Here is a 20608-nt window from a genome sequence, read left to right as displayed (position 1 = left end):
ATCAAACAAATGTAAATATCAGACAAAGATAACCCAAGTAAACAAAATTAAGTTTTTAAATGGTGATTTTATTTATTAACGACATTTTTTTTTAAGCTACCTGACCCTGTGTGAAAAAAGTATTTTCCTCTTAAACCAAATAACTGGTTGGGCTACCCACAGCAGCAACAATTGTAGTCAAGCGATAAGGATAAAAGTCTTTCAAATTTCTGTGAAGATATTTTGGCCCACTGCTCCTTGCAGAATTGTTCGAATTCAGCAACATTCAGCAACATTGGAGGGTTTTTGACCATGAACGGCATTTTTAAGATCCTGCCACAGCATTTCAATCAGATTCACTTTGACTAGGCTACTCTAAAACCATTTGTTTTTTTGTAAGCCATTCAGAAGTTGACTTCCTGGTGTGTTTTGGATCATTACTCTGCTGCAGAAACCAAGTGCGCTTCAGCTTGAGGTGACGAACTAATGGTCGAACATTCTGCTTCAGGATTTTCTGGTATAGAGCAGAATTCATGGTTCCATCAATCGCAACAAGTCGTCCAGGTCCTGAATTAGGAAACGGCCCCAGACCATCACACTACTACCATCACCATGTTTGACTGTTGGTATGCTATTCTTTTTCTGAAATGCTGTGTTACATTAATGCCAGATGTAACGAGAAACACACCTTCCAGAAAGTTCAACTTTGGTCTTGTCAGTCCATAGAATATTCCTCTACAAGTCCTTTTGCAAAAGTAATATGAGCCTTTATGTTCATTTTGTTCAGCAGTGGTTTTTACCTTAGAACTCTGCCATGGATGCCATTTTTGCCCTGTCTCTTTCTTATTGTTGAGTCATGAACACAGATCTTAACTGAGGCAAGGGAGGCCTGCATTTCTTTAGATGTTGTCCTGGGTTCCTTTGTGACCTTCTGGGTGAGTCGTCGTCGTGCTCTTGGGGTAATTTTTGTAGGCCGCCCACTCGTGGAAAGGTTCACCACTGTTCCAAGTTTTCTACATTGGAGGATAATGGCTCTCACCATGGTTCGCTGGTATCCTAAAGCTTTAGAAATTACTTGGTAACCCTATCCAGACTGATAGATATCAGTTACTTTATTTGTCATATGTTCTTGAATTTCTTTGGATCGTGGCTTTTTGTTGTACCTTTTGGAGAGCTTTTGGCCGACTTCATTTGGTCAGATTGAACAGGTCTGGAGGTAATAAGGCTTGGGTGTGGTCAGTGAAATTGGACTCAGCTTTCCCAAAAAATGTGATAAGCCACAGTTAATTCATCATTCAACAACGGGGGCTTTTACTTTTTCACACGGGTTCAGGTAGCTTTAAATAGTTTTTTTCCTCTTAATTAAAAAAAAAAAATAAATCAAAGTTTTATCTGATATATACAGTACATTGGTTTCATGATCTTAAACATTAAAGTGGGGGAACTATGCAAAAAAATTAGAAGGGGGCAAATACTTTTTCATAGCACTGTGTATAATGTATACTATTTACTTAACTATATTTTAAATTTCACATCTAGTTGTGGCTGCGGCACAGTGGCCGCGCCACGGTGGAGCACATCTGCCTTCAAATCCGGCCTCGCTGTATTGAGTTTGCATGTTCTCCCCGTGCCTGTATGGGTTTTCTCCAGGTACTCCAGTTTCCTCCCACATCCCAAAAACATGTATGGTAGGTTAATTGAAGTCTCTAAATTGCCCGTAGGTATGAATGTGAGTGCCAATGTTTGTTTGTTTATATGTGCCTTGCGATTGGCTGGCAACCAGTTCAGGCTGTACCCCACCTCTCGGTTTGTTTTTATCTCAAAATTATCGATTCATTTTGCATCTCAGCGAAAACAGGATTTGTAGTGTACAAAACAATGAACACTTATTTCAAGTTAAACGTTATTTAGTGAATGGATGGATGGATATTTCGAATGGCAAACTGCCTTTTATTCCTTGACTAATTGCACAGTATATGCGTGATGTGACTATACGATATTATGAAATATGTATAATAAATTAAAACAATCAAAAATGTCAACAAAAAAACACTGCTTAACACTTGGATTAAGCTTGGGTCGATTGGTCATGCCTGCGCCCCACTTTGCAGGCCAGACCAATCAACCCACGCTTAATCCATCTGTTACACTTGTAGGTTGGGAATGAAAATGTTCCACGGCAGGGAAACATAACGTGGGTCAAGCGTTGTTATTATATGACCAAACCTAACATTTTCGACCATAGTAATGCTGTACTGTACAACACAGTCGTACGGTCACTGTATTGATGTATCAATTTTAGATATAATCTGCAGGGAGTTGTAATTTGATTTGGCCTGAGGGCTGTAGTCAAAACATGACTTGGCATGTAGTAGAACCTCCGATTAGGTTGGATTTAAAATGTTCTCCCACAGGAAATACTGGAATAGGAATAATCCAAAGAGTCATTGAAAGTACTGTATATACAGTGCAAACCAGTCTACATACATTCAACAAAAAGACACTTTTTTTTTCTCTTCAATTTTTCATTACTTTAATTTTGCATTACTTTCTTCAAAGTGAGAAGTTTGCATACATTTCATGAGTATTTGGTACCCTTGCCTATAAACTGTTTGACTTGGGTTAAACATTTTGGATATCCTTCCACAAGCTTCTCACAATAGTTGGCAGGAATTTTGGCCCATTCCTCCTGACAGAACTGGTGTAACTGAGCTCATTTTTAGGCCACCTTGCTGGCGCATGCCTTTTCAGCTCTGCCAATACATTTTCAATAGGACTGAGATCAGGGCTTTGCGATGGCCACTCCAAAACATGTCTTTATTATCCTGAAGCAATTTAGTAACCAGTTTGGCAGTATGCTTCAGGTCAATGTCCATTTGGAAGACCCATTTGCTCCCAAGCTTTAACTTCCTGGCTGGCACTATGAGATGCTGCAATATACTCAATCTCAGCTGAACTTATATATTGAAACACACACACACAGCCTGGCATGTGGCTGCATCATGTCATGACTGTGTTTGAATAAATAATCCCATTAAAATCTCTCTCTCTCTATCTCTCTCACTCTCACTCTCACTCTCTCTCTCTTCGGGCACACATACACATTCACACAGTCCACCGTTAGGTCACAATAACTCTCACTAGGTTTAACTTGGCACGCCTTTGGAGCAGAATTCCTGGAGTTGGTGCGTGTGTGCCGTTTTTTAAATCCAATGAGATGTGAGGTCTTTGTGGCTTCCAGGTGGCAGGATGAGGTGCGATGCTGAAATTTGAAATGGAGCTGAGAAGCTTTGTTACTTTTCAACCGCAACGCTTTATCTCTATTAGTTTCTGCCAGTGTGCGTTTCCTCATTGTCCACGGAAGGGGAACAAAAACCTGACAACAGAGCTAAAGCGTTAGAGAGAAGGATAAAAACAGTTTGGAGGAAAATGTGCTGTTTTTGAGCAATTTAGAGGAACTAAAGCAAATGATGCTCCTGTAAGTCAGGAATTGTTTTCTCATGAGGATATCATTCTAAAGTGACAGTTTTCACTCTCCAGATATAAAAAAAAATATTATCAAAGTTCAGCAGAATCCCTTTACAGTTTGAGATATTTTTAACTGAATACATCAGGCGAAACACTTTAAATATTGCGTGCCCTCACATTTGTGCACCACCTTGTCATGCTTTGCTTTGAGTGCAGTTCAGTTCGTTTACCCTTTTCATTATCTCCATTGATTTTGTGTCAGTGTTTACTTTGTTGCTGTGCTAGTTAGTGGAATGTGGAACTGTGCAGCACTGACCTTGTCTAACCGCTTTCTGGTCTTTTAAAGAGATCCAATGCGAGAACAAAATGCCAACTGGTAGGTAACAGGTGACCTCTTGGTTCGTGGAGGATGACATAAAACATTATAGTACAGAAGGTGTTGTTTTAGTGTTCTTGGGCCATTTCCCTTTCAGTTTTGTCTAACAGCAAGTGAATTGCATGCTTAACCAGATTCAGGTCAGGTGACTGACTCAGCCATTTCATAACATTTCACTTATTTGCCTTAAAGAACTCTTTAGTTGCTTTTGCAGTATGCTTGGCAGAGCTACTGGAAAGTAGAAGTGAACCCAATTGGAACTGCTGATGTCTAAACTCAAAGGGTTGCAGTCAAGAGTAAACCAAAATCCTAGATGATGACAAGCGTGTCATTGAGCAGTAGAGCTACATTATACAGTCTGTTCTGATGAAAACTAGAAGTTATACTGACTAAAATACTAATACTAAAATATTTTTGTTAGTCTTTTTTTCCCCCCTAACCAAATACCCTAACACAGAGATTATGCACACGAATGTCATTATTTTTATGGTATTGTGTGATATCTTATTTATTGATTTCAAGGTACAGTGGATAGAACAATTCTACACACCCCTGTTCAAAATGAGCCCAAGATAAATTATTTCAAAATTTTTTCAACCATTAATGTGACATGTAACCTGTACAACTCAAATGAATAATGAAAAGGGAAAAAAAAAACATCTTCTCAAGAGAGTAAATAAAAATAAACAACCAAAATAATGTAGTTGCACAAGTCTGCAGACCTTTGAAATAGCAGTCAGTGTTGGCACAAAACCTTGAGGCTTTGCTAGAAAGCAGAAATGTCAGGAAAAGCCAACTAGAGCAACTGAAATGTATTTGTGGTTAATCAAAGGCAGTTTGAATTGTGGCAGGTGTGTGCTGCGTCCCATTTAACATGAGTTTAAATGTGATTGGTTAATGCTAAACACAGCCACATCTCAGTTATAAGAGGGTGTGCACACTTTCGAAATCACATTTCAGTTACTTATCTCCTGGTTTTATTTTTTATATCACATATCACTAGCATTTGAACTGGGGTGTGTAGACTTTTTATATCCACTGTATTTGCCCCGAGTTCATGAGAAGAAACTGTTTTGCACTTTTTCCTTGTCAGAGGTCGAACATTTCTGACTTCCCTTTTTTTTTTTTTTTTTTTAAATGCAGCAATAATGTTAAAAGAAAACCAGTTATTACAAATATAATTTACTATAATGCAGTGAATTTTTACAACACTGCAAACTACAACCACAATAATAAACATATTATTGAATTGACACATTTATTTATGTTGGTTTTGTTGATTGCTTGTCTGTTTTTTGCCTCTACGATGATTTTGTGTGAATGCGTTGTTATCAGCATTGAGCTAACAGACAAAAGAGACTGCAAAAAGTCAGTTGTTAAGACTAAAAATAATATTCAGACATTTTGTGTGAGTCGTAAACTTGAAAACCGCTTTTAAAAATGCAGCTTCCAATTGAATTAAATGCGCCTTGCATCTTTTTTAACGCCAGCTTTTGCTTCAGGCAAAGCACTCAACTGCTGCTACATGTGAGTTGTTTTGCAAAGGCAACATTTTTTTATTATTATTTTTTTTGCACGCACTTGGGTACATTTTCCACTGATGCAACAGCTCTAAGTCAACATTTCTTCCATCTGGGCTTGTGATTGTTTATAATTATTTTTCATTAGCCACTTTATAGAAGCCGAATGATAGGTCATTTGCAGTGCTGCTAATTATCTGATGACTTGCAATGGATTGGTCAGATGGCAGAAGGTTAATGTGCTCTCCTTGTTTAGAACTGGTGGCTGATGAGTGTATCACCTAATATCACATTTGTTTTGCAAACTATCCTTTGTGTTTTCCAAGTACCATTTTGATTATATCCTACCATTTCAACATCCGTTTTCTGCTGCTTATCCCTGAAATCAGGTGGCCACAGCACGAGTTCTTAATTTAAATTTTTTTTAATCAGTCCCGTCTATGGTGCTGGATTGTTTCGGAAAAGGGAGAATAATTTCAATGTTTACATTTACATTTTTGTTTAGCCTCTTGTCCCCCACATCTTTACCAGTATCTGCTTAATCGGATGGTAAATTGACTACATTCATCTGGCTCTGCTCACATCGCGTCATAGAGGTATTGAACCAGTAACATACTGGTTCCCATATGAACACTTGACCTTATATGCACACATGCACAGTGCACACAAATATAATAAAACATAAACTAACCTATGATATTATGTGTGTGTGCGTGTGTGTGATAGAGAGAGTGAACGAAGACTCATAAATAATTAAAACCTTCTTTTGTGGTGCAATGCATCTCTTTATGACTCTTATCTGGCAGGTACTGTGAGGTATTTCCTCTCCATAATTTCTCTCATGACAGCCTCAGACAAATACATGATATAACCTTATTTATAAAGCCCTATTGCTTCCTGCAGTACTTTACCTCAGGGATAAACGCCTGCATAACTATTGGTCTTCTACAGGTCTATTTTCCCCCCCACAAAGGAAAAGCAACTTGACTTTTTGATTTGTATTTAGAATCCATTTTTCATACAGAAAAAGAATGGACATATAATCAATCCCCTCCAGGCTCAAAACCTTCATAAAAAATGTTTATTAGTTGTAAGTAGCATTTTACCATTCATTCTTTATGGTCATACAAGTGTGAAGATATTTAACCGTTTGTAATATTAGGGCATTAAAGGAGGTTTTGCAATCAAAAAACAAATTTTTTTGGTCCTATTTGTTAAAACTGTCATTATGTCCTGACTGTAGTACATAAATTTTAAGAAAACACTGTGCTCAAGGAAGCACAACCAGAGACAGAAGTCATTTCCGATGAGCCGTCAATAATTTCTCATGCACTCGCGGGCACACAAAATTGTGTTTTATGTTTATCATTTTGGCTGTCATTAGTAAGGCAGATTTTTTTCCCCCTCCACGCAACACACATACACATCTGTGTCTAATGTTGTGGCCTGTAAGGTTAAGCTAAAATATTTCATAAAAATGTCCCCACTGACAAAAACCTGTCAAACGTGAGCAAATGTATACTGTACATTCTGTCTGCAACAGAACCCAAATTTTAACATGCAAGTCTAAAAGTCATAACTTCCACTCATTCATTCCTTTTTTTTCTTCGTTCTCTTTAATGTCAGTGTTTTGTTGTCAAGGCAAACGATTTGAATTAGAGTTACACCACTGGAAATAACTCCACACAATAGTCCATTTGAGGATTGCAGCTAAAAGCACCATAATCTCATGGGATTGAATATAAATTTTTAGGGGCATTTTGCTTCCTGTGTAATGCAGTTTTATCTCTACATTGCTAACCCGAGGAGATGCTGCCTTTTTCTTTGATGGTTGAAAGAAAAGTAGAGCTTGTACAGATTAGGATGAAGACTCCAATCTTTTGTGCTCTGCTTTTACAAAAGACAACATAACTAATCCGAGCAGACATTATGGTGACATGATGAACACTTATGATGAAGCCTCTGGTTAAGAGATTACGAAACAAAAAAGCTCAGAACAGCAGCAATGTCTCTATAGCTCTTTACAATTTTTCCAAAAAGAGAAGAAAAGGCAACCATTAGGTTTATTCTCTATGAAATTAGCATGTGTAAGCCTCTACACAATAAGATAAATGGACTGTGCTTGCAGAGTGGTGCTCTACTGCTCTGATTGCTGTACAGGACTGTACATTCAGATACTGTATATTCAGAGACTGATTGCAGATTCTGTCAAAGGTTTGACTTGCACGCATTCGCACGCGGATCAAGCATCAGGGCCTGAGATTGACTTTAGGCTCAAGGACACTAAAAAGTCACTGCTTAAAAACCACAAACCTGCCTAACCACACTTTCAGCAATTATTTAAGTATGGCATCAAATGCAAAAAGCACATATTGGTACTAGGGGACTGAATAGCAGAGTAACTTCCAATACATTATAGCTTTCACTAACTTCTGCTTTAATTTTCATGTTGATGAATCACTTGAACTAGTGTAATTTTTATCGGACTCAACACTTGGTATAATATATAATTTACCGGTAGATAAACATACAATAAAACAATCTTTTTACATTCAATGTAAAACCCTTTGTTTTAAAATACATACTAATTCTGGTGAATTGATATTAACCCTGCGATAAACTAGCGACTCCGCCTCTCGTCCGAAGTCAGCTGGGCTAGGCTGCAGTTACCAGCGACCCTAATGACGACAAACACCATAGAATGCCTATCTATAAACCTCCCTTTAACGATGAGACAAAAACAAACAAACCTTGAAATCGATTAATAGCTATTCCAGCAATGTACTCTGACGACTCGGTCGGTTGACATCCGATGGATGTTGACATGGCACTGAATAGCGAACGAGCCAACTCTAACAGTGCTCTGCACACAGAGATGAGCCAGGAAGTGACGTAGGTCACTTTGGGGTGCTAAAAACCAACACCCCTACCTTCGACCAATCTTTTGCATTAAAGAGAAGCCACTGTGCATGGCACATTTTTAACAAGAGTCAATGGGTAATCGTTTCTGTGCCCCAGATGCCAGACCCAGAAGTCTGTCATGATTTCAAACAACAGAGAAGAACTAAACAAATGTATTCATCATTAACTACATACTTTTCATCCTGTTCATTTAAAAATCAATATACTTACTGTATATTTCAATTTTTTTTAATTTAATTATCAATATTTCTATTCAGTGTTTTGTCTTCAAGAAAAGTGTCCTATGTTGACCAGCCGCCCTCGTGTCCTATATTGACCAGCCGCTACAAATAGAGGCACACACATAGAAGTGTCACAATTGACTCAGTAAGATGCAGTTGTAATATTAGTAATTTTTTTCACAGAGGATAAAGAATATATGCCTGTGAGAATTATTATATTTTCTGTCTACATGTGTTGTTCCACTGTTTGTTTTCAAATATTGGTTTCTTGAAGGGTTATAACACTGCGACACCGATGTTATTGGTTAGCTATAACGTCAATGGCGTTTTGCATCATTTGTTAGTATTAAGGTAAACGGAATTGATTAAGTTGTTGTTTTAAATACACACTGTGTAATTGTCTTTGTTCTATGTTTAATTTGACAGTAAAGTTCCACTGGGAATTTCAGTTTAGAGCCTTATTTTTGTATTTTTTTTTAAGAAGAATAATTTTTTACTGTCTGCCCAACTACTGCTTGTTGTGAAGCGAGTTGAATAGAGTTCATTCCCACCATAAAGCGCTCGTATCTCAAATTTTCAAAGCAAAAAAATCAGCTGAACGACGATTCGTAGCTAAAAAAAAACTCGTAAGTCGTATCTCAAGGCATTACTGTTAGCTTTTGTTCAGGTGAGAGTGCAATGATATATGACAGCAATAAAAGGTATATTACCAACTTGAGCAAAGCAGTGTTTGGAAACTTAAGCAAGCTGTCAATTTGTTTGTTTTTTTGTTTTCTGAAAAATTTTCATTTTGGAGGTGAGGGGATTCTGCCCGACAGCTACGATATATAAACTATGAATTAATACTGTCATTTAATAGTATAGCACATTCCTTTATCCACACTGGCTATGCAGTGAATTTGGTCTTCTGCCACTGACGTCACACCAAGACATGGAGTGCATGCTAATTTTGACAATGAAAAAGGGGCATTCCAAAGAAAATGTATGACTTACCAATTGCTCCTAAATTGATTGATATTGTTGGAAATGACTGCCAGCTTCATTTTCTTCAGCATAAAAATACATAAAATCAACTTGTTAGTGAAATATCGACCATTACCTCCTTTAAAGAAAATCCAATTAGGAATCAGTAGGGAATCATTCCAACAAACTGAATTGGAAAAAGCATTTTGTTTCAATACGCTTTCAATGAACTCCCTTCTCCTTGAAATGGGCCACACAATAATAATGTGGGGAGTGAGCATCAGCAGTCTTTGTTGCAGCTCACTATTGACTTGGATGGAGACTAATTCTTACACTGAATCTTTAATAAAAGGAAACGTTAACAGCTTGCCAAAGCATGAGCATTGATATGCTCAGAAACTGCCCAGTCCTGCTTTCATACTGATTAATTATTTACATTTGCTGTGAAATATTAATGTTGAATGTCATGGCTTTAGGCGTGCACACAAAGCTGACAGTCTTTAAAAGGATGGTGCGCAACCCGCGAAAAGGTAATTCCAGCACGCTACTGTCTCGGAGCGCCTCGAGGTTTAGGAGGTAAGATTTTATTTGGGAAAATAATGAGAGGCAGACATCACAGAGGTGGATTTATTAGAAAAGAAGGTCATATAGCCTCAGGACAGCAGACGCACTGTTCAAATTGCAGGAAACACAGACTGTCATCCCATTTCTCTTGTTTGCGTGAGGCGTCTGTGGCGCTTACCTGTGGCCTTAAACTCAATGTGGGAACAAAACCCCACCAACAAGTGCCTTCTTTTGAAAAGTTACTTTTACGTCCTCTGTTCAAAGACTGAATGTTCCGTCCCATTGTTACTTACATGTATCTTTTTAGAACCCATCGTCGCTACATGACAGAAATCATGTATGTATGTGCATAATCACAAGACTTTTTAACAGTGTGAATGTCAATATTTACCTACGGAACACAATCTTTTAGCAATGTGTTCTTACAATAATTTCTTTGGAAATTGTACCAAACGTGAAGCACTATATTGGGTTCGAAGAGGGATGTTTTCCCCCCAACAAAATGACCTCTTCTGCTTGCCCTTGCAATGATGCAGAGTCCTCATGCAACACACTCCACAAACGCATGCAATAACTTCCACAAACATGGCCTACATTATCGGTTGGACAAACGAGTTGACTTGTGGACTCGTTGACTTAACTACTCCACAAAGATGTTTACACTAGTCGCTAATCACTTGTTTTTGGCTTGAGGAGCAGACAGAGCCCTTGCAGCAACGGATGAGGGTGCGAATTAACATTAGGTAGTCCTCTTCAGTCTTCTTAGTTAGTCTTTAGTCTTAGTATAGTTAGTCTTCTATTTATTATTATTCTATTAGTCTTCTATTTCTGAATGTGCAGCTGTGGTAATTGAGAGAGAACCAGTAAATGGGAAAACCAGGCTTGAGCAGGATTTTTAACAATTTCTCAGCCTCCACTATCAAAGTGGAAGGAGAGCGGGGAATTATTCCACCGCACACGAAGAGGTCCGGGAATATTTGTAAACATTGTAAATTCCCACCATGCAGAACCCACTGCTGTGGTTTATGGTTAGGCTACCCTGGCTGTTCCAGTGGCAAGAGTGAGAGTATTTTTACTCTGGCTAGAAATACGTACCATCACGAGATTGCAGGCAAGCTAACCCCACGTCTAAGCCCGTGTTCTAACCCAGGGGCGGGATGTCAATTGGGTCCGCGGAGTCCATTCCAGGCCGACCTGGCCTAGAGTCTTTTTTTTATTTTTTTATTTTTATTTTTATTATTTTTTTGAATAGGATAATTCCTATATTATTTCCAATACTCACAGCCATCTTTGAACAAAACAACCCAGACTACGATTCAACAAATACAAGACGACTTCTAGGCTAGCCTTGTGTCAACAAAGACGTGCACGAGCGCATCGGTCGCATGCTCCGTGCACGCAGAGCCGAGTTTCTCGGTTTCCAGCCAGAGTACCGGTATAGATTATAGCCTGCAGGCTGTGTTTATGATTTGTGACTTTGTCGGACCCTTGCTGTTGTGCCGTGCGCGGAGCGACCAACAATTGTTGTTAAGCAGCAGACAAGCCCTAAGCGGGTCGTCTCCGGCCCCCCTCCCCCCACACCAGACGGGAACCAAAATGTGCAAAGCTGACAGCTCTTCTCAGTGGAGGCAGGATCCAGCAGCACGACTACAGGTGGGCACAGTGGGAACATGGCAAAATATGACACCTAGCAGACCATGCATTTGTTATGCAAATGATTTGGGATACAAAATTGTTTAATACTTTTCTCCTTATGTATTGCAAGCAACATTGATTGTTGTTACTCACCGTTAGAAAATGTCTCTGTGACCTGACTTTGTGATTTAAACTTTGAGCAATTAAGGCAGGGGTGTCAAACCCTTGTTTGTGTCGGGCCGCATTGTAGTTATGATTTCCCTCACAGGGCCGTTAGAACAACATCACCAAAACATATTATTACCATTACACAACAAATTGAGGGATAACTAGTTTTGAAATCAGAAGACAAGAAAAATAGTTTGTTCAAGTATTGTTTAAGTTACTGTAGAAGAAGTGTTTGGTAACAAAAAAATGCAATATCTCAACATTATTGTTTACTTTTATGACAATTTGGAATTTGGGTACAGATTTTAGCAAAAATTAAAAAGTTGACGAGCATGATTTGCTTTCGCGGGCCACATAAAATGATGTGGCGGGCCACATCTGGCCCCCGGGCCTTGAGTTTGACGCATGAATTAAGGGATACATATTATTAGATATGTGAACTAATGAGCGGGATTACTCTGATATAAGAAAGCCTAAACCCTCCAACAGGGTGTGCGTGTGTGTTTATGCGGGCGTGTGTGATTTATGGCATTTTCTTACATTAATTGCCTTTGTGTATTCAGAATGTAACTCTTGTTATGATTATGATGATGATGATGATGATGACTATTATTATTAGCAGCAGCATTAGGGGTGAAGGTCACTAGCAGAGGGGTTATTGAGGGACTGGGTGACGCCATGGTGGTGGCGCTGGTCTCGGAGAATGAGGAGGAGGACGAAGATAGTCTTATTGCGGGAGAAGAAAGAGAATGGAACAGGAAGCGGCAATAACCAGACCGTAGCGATGCCGTGTGTGAGGCTGCCACACTGGGTAGGCAATTTTATTATGCATACAGTGTATACAGCAAAAATGATGCGACCTAAAATCATGGTCACCGCTCTTTGGTTAGTATTTGGGGCTTCGTTGCAAGGCAGGAGGAGCAAAAGAAATTCGGTCTTCGGTTGTGCGCACCGGGGGCCTCTCCGTCTAAATTCCTTGGCTGAATTTTACATTAGTGCGTGCCTGTTCTAACGTGTGTGTGTGTTCCAGGTAAATAGTGTATGAGCTGTCAATTGTTGGTGAATATCTATATGTATAATAACTGTACCAAAAAATGTCAATGATTAGTCGATGTCGTCTTGACTTTCATCACATTCGTGCAGACCTACAAAAGAATCTGGTCACACAAATCGTAGCATACATGCTGTGCTTAAAACGCCATATTTTTTGTTTGTTAGCTGTCGTTTGCAATCTTTTATCTCCCGCGCTGCCCTCTCTTGTGTTTCCCCTATACAAACTCAAAGCAAATCTGTCCTTTGAAAGACGCTTGAGAAGGCCGGAGCTGGACTCGTCAGCTCAAGAGCCCTTGACAAGATGAACTTGCGGAGGATGTGGCACTCTTGCGCCCTGACTCATCTGCTCTTATAGCCATCAAAACATTTACGGTAAAGAATTAGCAGGCTGGCTGTCACCTCACGTCAGCAATGGTCAGCCAACCCCAAAACACATAATATATGTGATGATGGATATATTAATCAGGAGTTCCGTTTGTACGACAGCGATATAAACCCAACTTTTACGTAAGTCAGAATGCACAATCCCTGACTTTTGCTAACGCACTAATAAAGTCATAATTACAGTTAATATTTGTATGAAAAACTCTTCAAGGCTATAAATATGAAAGACTAAGTACGATAGTAACTAAACATGCCTTCTTGTGTGGTGTGACGACGTATTCCTATGCCGGTGTGCAAACTTGTTCATGGCGCGACTACGTGTTCACGCAACACAAAAAGGCACACTCTGTTTTATTGGATTGTTTTATATTTGAGATTTTGCAATTAGCAACTTTCTGTGTGTGTCAGAAAAGTTCCAGGACTAGCGGAACAAAAGATATAATTTCAATCCAAAGTTTTCTCCTTTGAAGTTATCCCCTTGGAGTCTAACGTACTTCCCCGGCCTTCTCTGCCACGACTCTATGAAGTCCTGAAAGGATTCTTCCGGGATATTCCGCAGCTCCTTCGTCACATCCATCTTGATGTCATCCACGTCTTCAAAAAGGGTCCCCTCGATGAAGAGGAAAAAATAACACGGAGCCAGGTCGGGTGAGGATGGAGATTGCTCCAGCACAGCGATGGTCTTCTCGGCCAGAAACTGTCAGATCTTCAGCGCATTGTCAGCAGGCACGAGTCGTCTCTCGCCTCTTCTTGCATACTGAACCACGCAAACGCCGCCGGAGCGCTTTGTAAAAATGTTGGTTGATCGTCTGGCCCACATTGTAGGGGAAAACTCGTAGTTTGGGTTTGAAGTATGTGTTTTGTGACACCAGTCCTAGAACTTTGCCGACACACCTCATATTGCCTCTGGTCCAGTATTTACACAGTACCCTAATATACCGTCTGTTGCTCGAGGTGATTTCATAGATTAATTGCTGGATCGGATTTTGCTTTAATGGTAATTTTCTCTAAGACCCCCCCCCCCCCTCCCTTTTTTTTCTTTCATAGTCAGAAATTGACCTCATATATCCCCTCAGCAACCTAATTGCGCCGACTAATTCAACAGTACAATAGTGCAAAGGCTGTTTAACGGCCTAATCTGTTAGAACAAATTATTTTGCGGACAGTTAAGGACCACACACACACGCACACACCAGGAACCATCATTGTGTGTGTTTAACAGCCAGGATGCCTTGCTGAACAATGTTTACAGACTTTGAGTCCTTTTTTTGAAATGTCATGTAAGAGGTTTAGGCACAACGCCGATGCCATTTTTCTTTTTAATATCCGTTAATTTAGCGATTTCCAAGGTTACCTTTGTGCTTCTCGGTGTGGTTAATTGTGTTCAGAATGGCCTGTTATGTAAACTAGCGGTCTTCTTCTGCTGTTGGATCTGAATAAGAGGAGATCAAAAGGGGGATGGGTGCAGGGGGCATAGAGGAAGAGCGTTTGCTGCCTTCTCCTCTTCTCCATTCTCACCACATTCCCTCCACCGCACGATTTGCCCTGGATTCCCGCGTTCGTTGTCCCTCCCTCGCTCGGACATGACATTTTAATCTCGTGTTCCGTGCCGCTTTCCCGCTCGCAGCCTAACCTAACCCAACTCATCTGGCCTATCACTCTTTTCCTTTCTTTTTTGAATCAGTCCATCACACATGCACCCATCCATTCCTCTCTGCCTTTCTTCATTAATCCTGTGTCCTGTGCCGCTCCGGTCGCGAGAATCTCATTCTAATCTGAAGTCACACTACGGCCCGTGTTGACTACTAATCCTCTGCTCGTACATATACGAGTGTGTGTTTACAGGCTCAGATGTGTTGTGTGTGTGTGTGTGGCAGGGAGAGGGAGGTTGCAGGTGCTGCGAGTGGAACATAAGAAGGTTATGTCCATTGGGAAACGCACGCAAACACACAATTTGTGTCACACAAGCAGCAGCACAGGAGAGAGGAAAACAACAAAACAAAACACGCCATTCCAAAAAATATTAGGCCTATCTCTCACTTAAATCTTCCCGACTGTCTCTTTTTCATCTCCCCACAATGTATAAAAAGCAGATGCACTCAAGTGCGCGTTTCTCCAATGGAAGTCATGTCTAACATCACAGTAAAAGAGCAATAAAAGCTTTCCAAAAAGGGAGCAGCCTGCCTTCGGAAGCTCCATCAAGGGGGCACGCATGTTCCCTTGGCCCCCACATTTTCCCCTTCACTTTGTGGCTCCCCGTGGGGTTCCCTTGTCAAAGTGTCCCTAACTTAGCACACGTTCAATCGGGCTCCTGTAAGTCCCCTCCTCTGAGCGCGGCTCAGCCCCGCGATGCGCTCGAACGCTCATCGCCGTGCACCTTCAACCAGCACGACGTCGCGCCGCTAAAGCGAGAGCAGAGAGACGCACTCACCTCGGAGGAAGCGTTTTCACAGCCGTGGTCCACTTGGCTGCCCCGCAAGCCCAAAACAGCGTCTCGTCATCGCGCACGCCACAGTGCAGCCTCCTCTTCCTCCACCTCCTCCTTCTCTTCCTCTTCTGATCGTCAAAGGGCGCAGTGTACCTCCCTCGAGCCTCTAGCGCAGAAGAGCGGCGTGTATGCGCCTAAAAAGTCCGATTTCTACACCCACTTCTGCAGCTCCTCGACGCGCAACACTTCTGGACCGCAACCGAAGCCTGATGCTTTCAGGAGCAACTTTGGTCACCTTCAGCGCACTTTGCTGCCTCCTCCTTCTCGCTCGTCTGGTGCTGGGCGAGTGCGCGCGCGTGCGTCCGCTCGTCAGTATGCGAGGCGTGCATGAGCGTGTGTGTGTGTGTGTGTGTGCATGTGTCTGTCTGTGCGTGTGTGTTGTGTTGATAAACACACACGTGCAAAACCCTGCGTTCGTGTTCGATTGCCAATGTGTGAACGTGCAGGTTTATCTGCATGCGTGTATATATTCAGTCTGCATGTATATGTGACTTCATCTGTGCGTGTGTGTGCGCGCGCGCACGTGTGTATTATGGACATATGTGTCTACGCGCAAATGTGTACAGTAATCCCAGCTATAGAGTGGATTTTTTTTTTCTGGAAATGTTTTTGTTTGTTTTGAACTACATGTGTTCACAAAGTGTTTAAATATGTTTCAGTGTGTTTAAACTGTGTGTGTGTGTGTGTGTGCGCGTGTAAGGAGTATTTTAAGGCTTAGACTAAAAAAAAATGTTTTTTAATATGGTGCTGGAGCAGAGGCGAGTCTAGGTCGGGTACATTGGGTGGGCTGAGCCCATGACCTAATTTTAGAAAGTACCCTTCTGAAATTTCATCGAACTTTTTAGACCTTGAAAAAGACCATTTGGTGGACGACCCAAAACCCTCTCCACTAATAGATAACAATAACAATAATAATTAATTGATATTATTATTATTATTATTATTATTATTATTATTATTCAGCTTTAGAATAGATTTTAAAGTTCTGCTACTGGTCTATAAATCACTAAACGGTTTAGGTCCTGGCAGCACGCTGGACGACTGGTTAGAGCGTCTACCTCACAGTTCTGAGGTCTGGGGTTCAATCCCCGGCCCCGCCTGTGTGGAGTTTGGATGTTCTTCCCGTGCATGTTCTTCCCACATACCAAAAACATGCATGGTAGGTTAATTGAAGACTCTAAATTGCCCGTAGGTGTGAATGTGAGTGCGGCTGGTTGTTTGTTTGTATGTGCCCTGCGATTGGCTGGCAACCAGTTCAAGGTGTACCCCGCCTCCTGCCCGATGATAGCTGGGATAGGCTCCAGCGCTCCCGCGACCCTTGTGAGGAGAAGCGGCTCAGAAAATGGATGGATGGATGGTTTAGGTCCTGAATACATGAAAGAAATGCTAATGGGATATAAACCCAGTAGGGCTCTGAGATCGACAGTCTCAGGTCAAATAGTGGAGCACAGAGTCCAAAGCAAACATGGTGAAGCAGCATTTAGCTATTATCCTGCACACAAATGGAATAAGTTGCCAACAGAAGTGACCTCAGCCCCAAGTGTGCATGTTTTTAAGTCCAGGTTAAAAACTCTTCTTTTTTCCCATGCTTTTTAGAGCCTTTCCACTTTTAAATGATATTTCTGGCACTGTACGCTGTTTAAATTGTATTTTTGTTTGTCTTTGTCTTTAAATGCTTTTAATCATGCAAAGAACATTGAGTTACGTTGTGTATAAAATGAGCTATACAAATAAATTTGCTTTGCTTATTATTATTATAATAATAATAATTATTGTTATATCTGTTTATTCAATAGTTTATAAAAGTCTGGTTTGTTGTCAGAAAAGCACAGACCTTTTGTTACAGTATGAATACAATGAGTATTTCATCACAGGAAAGGAATATTAAAAACAGTTTTGCTTGTCTCTAGCTCTATGAAATAAGAAATAAGTTGTTTATAAGGTCATTTTTTGATTGGAGTAATAGACGACACTGTTGGAAATGTAGTATATACAGTACAGTGTAACAACTACACAAAAAAGAAACGAAGACAAAGTCATTATCATGCAATAATGTGTATATATATATCTTTTTTTTTTTTTTTTTTTTTTTTTTTAACAGTCTCTCACCTGCACCTGGCTGACTTCTTTTAAAAAAAATAGCGTATGTCCATCGATTGAAAAGCAGACATTTGCGAACAGTCTTTCAAAAGGTGTCCTGTCGTAAACTAGCATTTAACTAGATTTAGGACATGTCAGGTATGGCAACGAAAGCTATTTGTGCTTGGGTGTGCGTGTGTGTGTGTCGCTCTACTTTTTGGCTCTATGAGCTCTGTTACAGGTTCAGCAGGTCGCCACGGTCCAATGAGTACAACATTTCACTGAGTGTTGGCCTGACAGGATTGACACGCATGCACGTCAGAATTTTGGGCTGACACGCAACCAGTTTGGAGCCTCATTTTACAGTTGGTTTCATGTGCTATGAGACTGCAATGCATGTCACGCTTGCCAAAAACAATACAATACAACAATACTTAATAAAAGCCCATAGGCACTCCGTGACATGGTGCTAAAATGGGGAAGTCATATGTGGATCACTCCTTATTCATTCATCCAGAATCGGAGCTTGATGATTTTAACTTCTACAGATACACATGCCAAAGTGCACCTTTGGGCCCCTCACAAAAGCACACTTTGCCCCTTTGGGTGCTGTGTACTGCACACAGCAATACCTCTCTCACCAGACCAGGGTGTGATAAACATTCACTCCCATGCCAAGTTAAAAATAAACATATTTTAACGAGCACGCCTCAGAGCAGCCATAGAGGCCGAATGGGCCCCTCGAGCCTCGGCCTGGGTGCAGACTCATCACCAGTACCCTCTGGTGCTTTGCCTGGCTCATCAGGACTACCAAATAAAGTGTTTTTCACATGCAAAAACATTTGCGTCAATGAGTGTGTGTGGGGGGAGGGAATCTCAGTCCCTGTAAAATGCATTTGGTGTCAAACACATGCCAAAGCAACAGGTGTTACAACCACTAACCATTACACCATTGTAGCCAATCAGGACGCTGAAGAAATTCTGAAATCATTCCCTGGAAAAGGCATAACTGGTAGACCGATTGCAATTTATCTCCGTAATATCTCATTTGAATAAAAAGTTAACCAAACAACAAACACAATCTCACAAAAGGAGGTAACTGCGTGAAAAATAATCTCATTTTCACCCAAGTGGGAAAGTATTCATAAATGTCAGTCTTCACTTAAAATGCAGTAAAGAACAATAACACATGACATACAATGGTGCATTGACTTACGGGTTTTATCTGTTCCGTGACTGCTCTTGTGACTCAAGACACTCAAATCACAGGGTTCGTACACGTTTTAGGAATAATTTTCCATGACTTTTTAATGATGAGCAGAAAATAGGGTTGGGCTTTGTTTGAATTTGAACAATTCTGGTTTCGATTCTGATTCCAAACAATTGCCGATTCTGATTCTTGTAGAGGGTGCTGGCAAAAAAGTTTGAATGGTTTAATTCAGGAGTGTCCCAACTATGGCCACCATTTTTAGCACCCCTTGGCATAGACAAAAATCAAACTTTGACACGGCCCCTGTCGTTTCACTGTATTGTACTAAAGTACTTAATTTTTACACCACATGGCAAGGTAGGAGAAGAGAGATTTGCTCTCATCGTTCACTTCTTTGTTTTCAACCAATAACATATCATTCGGTAAAATGTGACGCCAAGGTCAGCTTAGTACAGAATGTTGCTCTTATTCTTCTAAATGTAGAGATGAGGTGATTCTGCTGTTACCGAGTGTAGGCAGAGATATATTCTGGTGAGATACAGGACCACTGGCCACCCTGCAATTTTTGCCAATTTTAGCTAGCTTTAAAAAAAAAAAAAAAAAAAAAAAAAATATATATATATATATATATATATATATATATATATATATATATATATATATATATATATATATTTACACAGCGGCTGAAATAAGTATTTAACTCGTCACCATTTTTCTCACTACATATATTTTCAAAGGTGCTATTTACATGAAGCTTTCACCAGATCTTGGCAACAACCCAAGTAATCCCTACGTACAAAGAAAGTAGAATAAATAAGCTCAGAAATTAAGTTGTGTGTAATAATGTGAAATCGCATGTGAAAAGGCATGAAAAGCCAAGACAACACCTAAAATCTATTAATAATCAAACAGCAATCCAGCCCCTTGTCAGTGGAAATGAATATCAGCTGGTTCAATCCTAATTAATGGCCTACAAAAAGGTCTCATTGAACAGGTGTGAGTCAAGACACATCTCATGATGGATAACAGCAGAGAGCTGTCTCAAGACCATCGCGAACTACTTGTTGCAAAACGTAACAATGGGATTGGTTATAGGAGCATATCTAAGCTTCTGAATATTCCAGTGAGCACAATTGGGGCCATAATACTTAAATGGAAAGCCAATCATACCACCATAAATTAGCCTCGATCAGGTGCTCCTCGCAAGATTTCTGACAGAGGAGTGCAAAGAATAATCAGAAGAGTTGTCCAAGAGCCAAGGACCACCTGTGGAGAGCTTCAAAAAGACCTGGAATTAGCAGGTGCTGTTGTCACAAGGAGTAATCCACTCCGCCGCCATGGCCTGTATGCACGCTCACCACGTTGCTGAACAACATTTGGACAAGCCAGTTAATACTGGGAGAATATACTCTGGTCTGATGAAAGCAAAATTGAACTCTTTGGATGCCATCATGCACACCATGTTTGGAGGAGAAATGGCACTGCACATCACGTTAAATACACCATACCAACAGTGAAGTTCGGAGGTGGGAACATGATGGTGTGGGGCTGCTTTTTCAGCAAATGGTACTGGTA

The 20608-nt window shown here is 40.4% G+C and overlaps 2 protein-coding genes across 8 annotated transcripts in view; one reads left to right on the top strand and one right to left on the bottom strand.

The window, feature by feature from the left end:
- The window catches only part of macrod1 (mono-ADP ribosylhydrolase 1), a 181902-nt gene that overhangs the window by 77083 nt on the left and 84211 nt on the right, over positions 1-20608 (top strand). The window lies entirely within an intron of this gene.
- flrt1b (fibronectin leucine rich transmembrane protein 1b) overlaps positions 1-20608 on the bottom strand; it is a 54840-nt gene that overhangs the window by 26936 nt on the left and 7296 nt on the right. The window contains exon 1 of one of the 3 annotated variants that reach the window (XM_061787459.1): positions 15685-18227. The exons of 1 other annotated variant lie outside the window; for it this stretch is intronic. The gene's annotated coding sequence lies outside the window, so the exon portion shown is untranslated. Of the gene's footprint in view, positions 1-15684; positions 18228-20608 lie in introns of those variants that run through there. One more of the 3 variants, XM_061787457.1, reaches the window with a different exon arrangement.

The sequence above is a fragment of the Phyllopteryx taeniolatus genome, chromosome 10, assembly GCF_024500385.1.
Source record: "Phyllopteryx taeniolatus isolate TA_2022b chromosome 10, UOR_Ptae_1.2, whole genome shotgun sequence".
NCBI lineage: Eukaryota > Metazoa > Chordata > Actinopteri > Syngnathiformes > Syngnathidae > Phyllopteryx > Phyllopteryx taeniolatus.
This window is presented reverse-complemented; position numbering and strand designations above follow the sequence as displayed.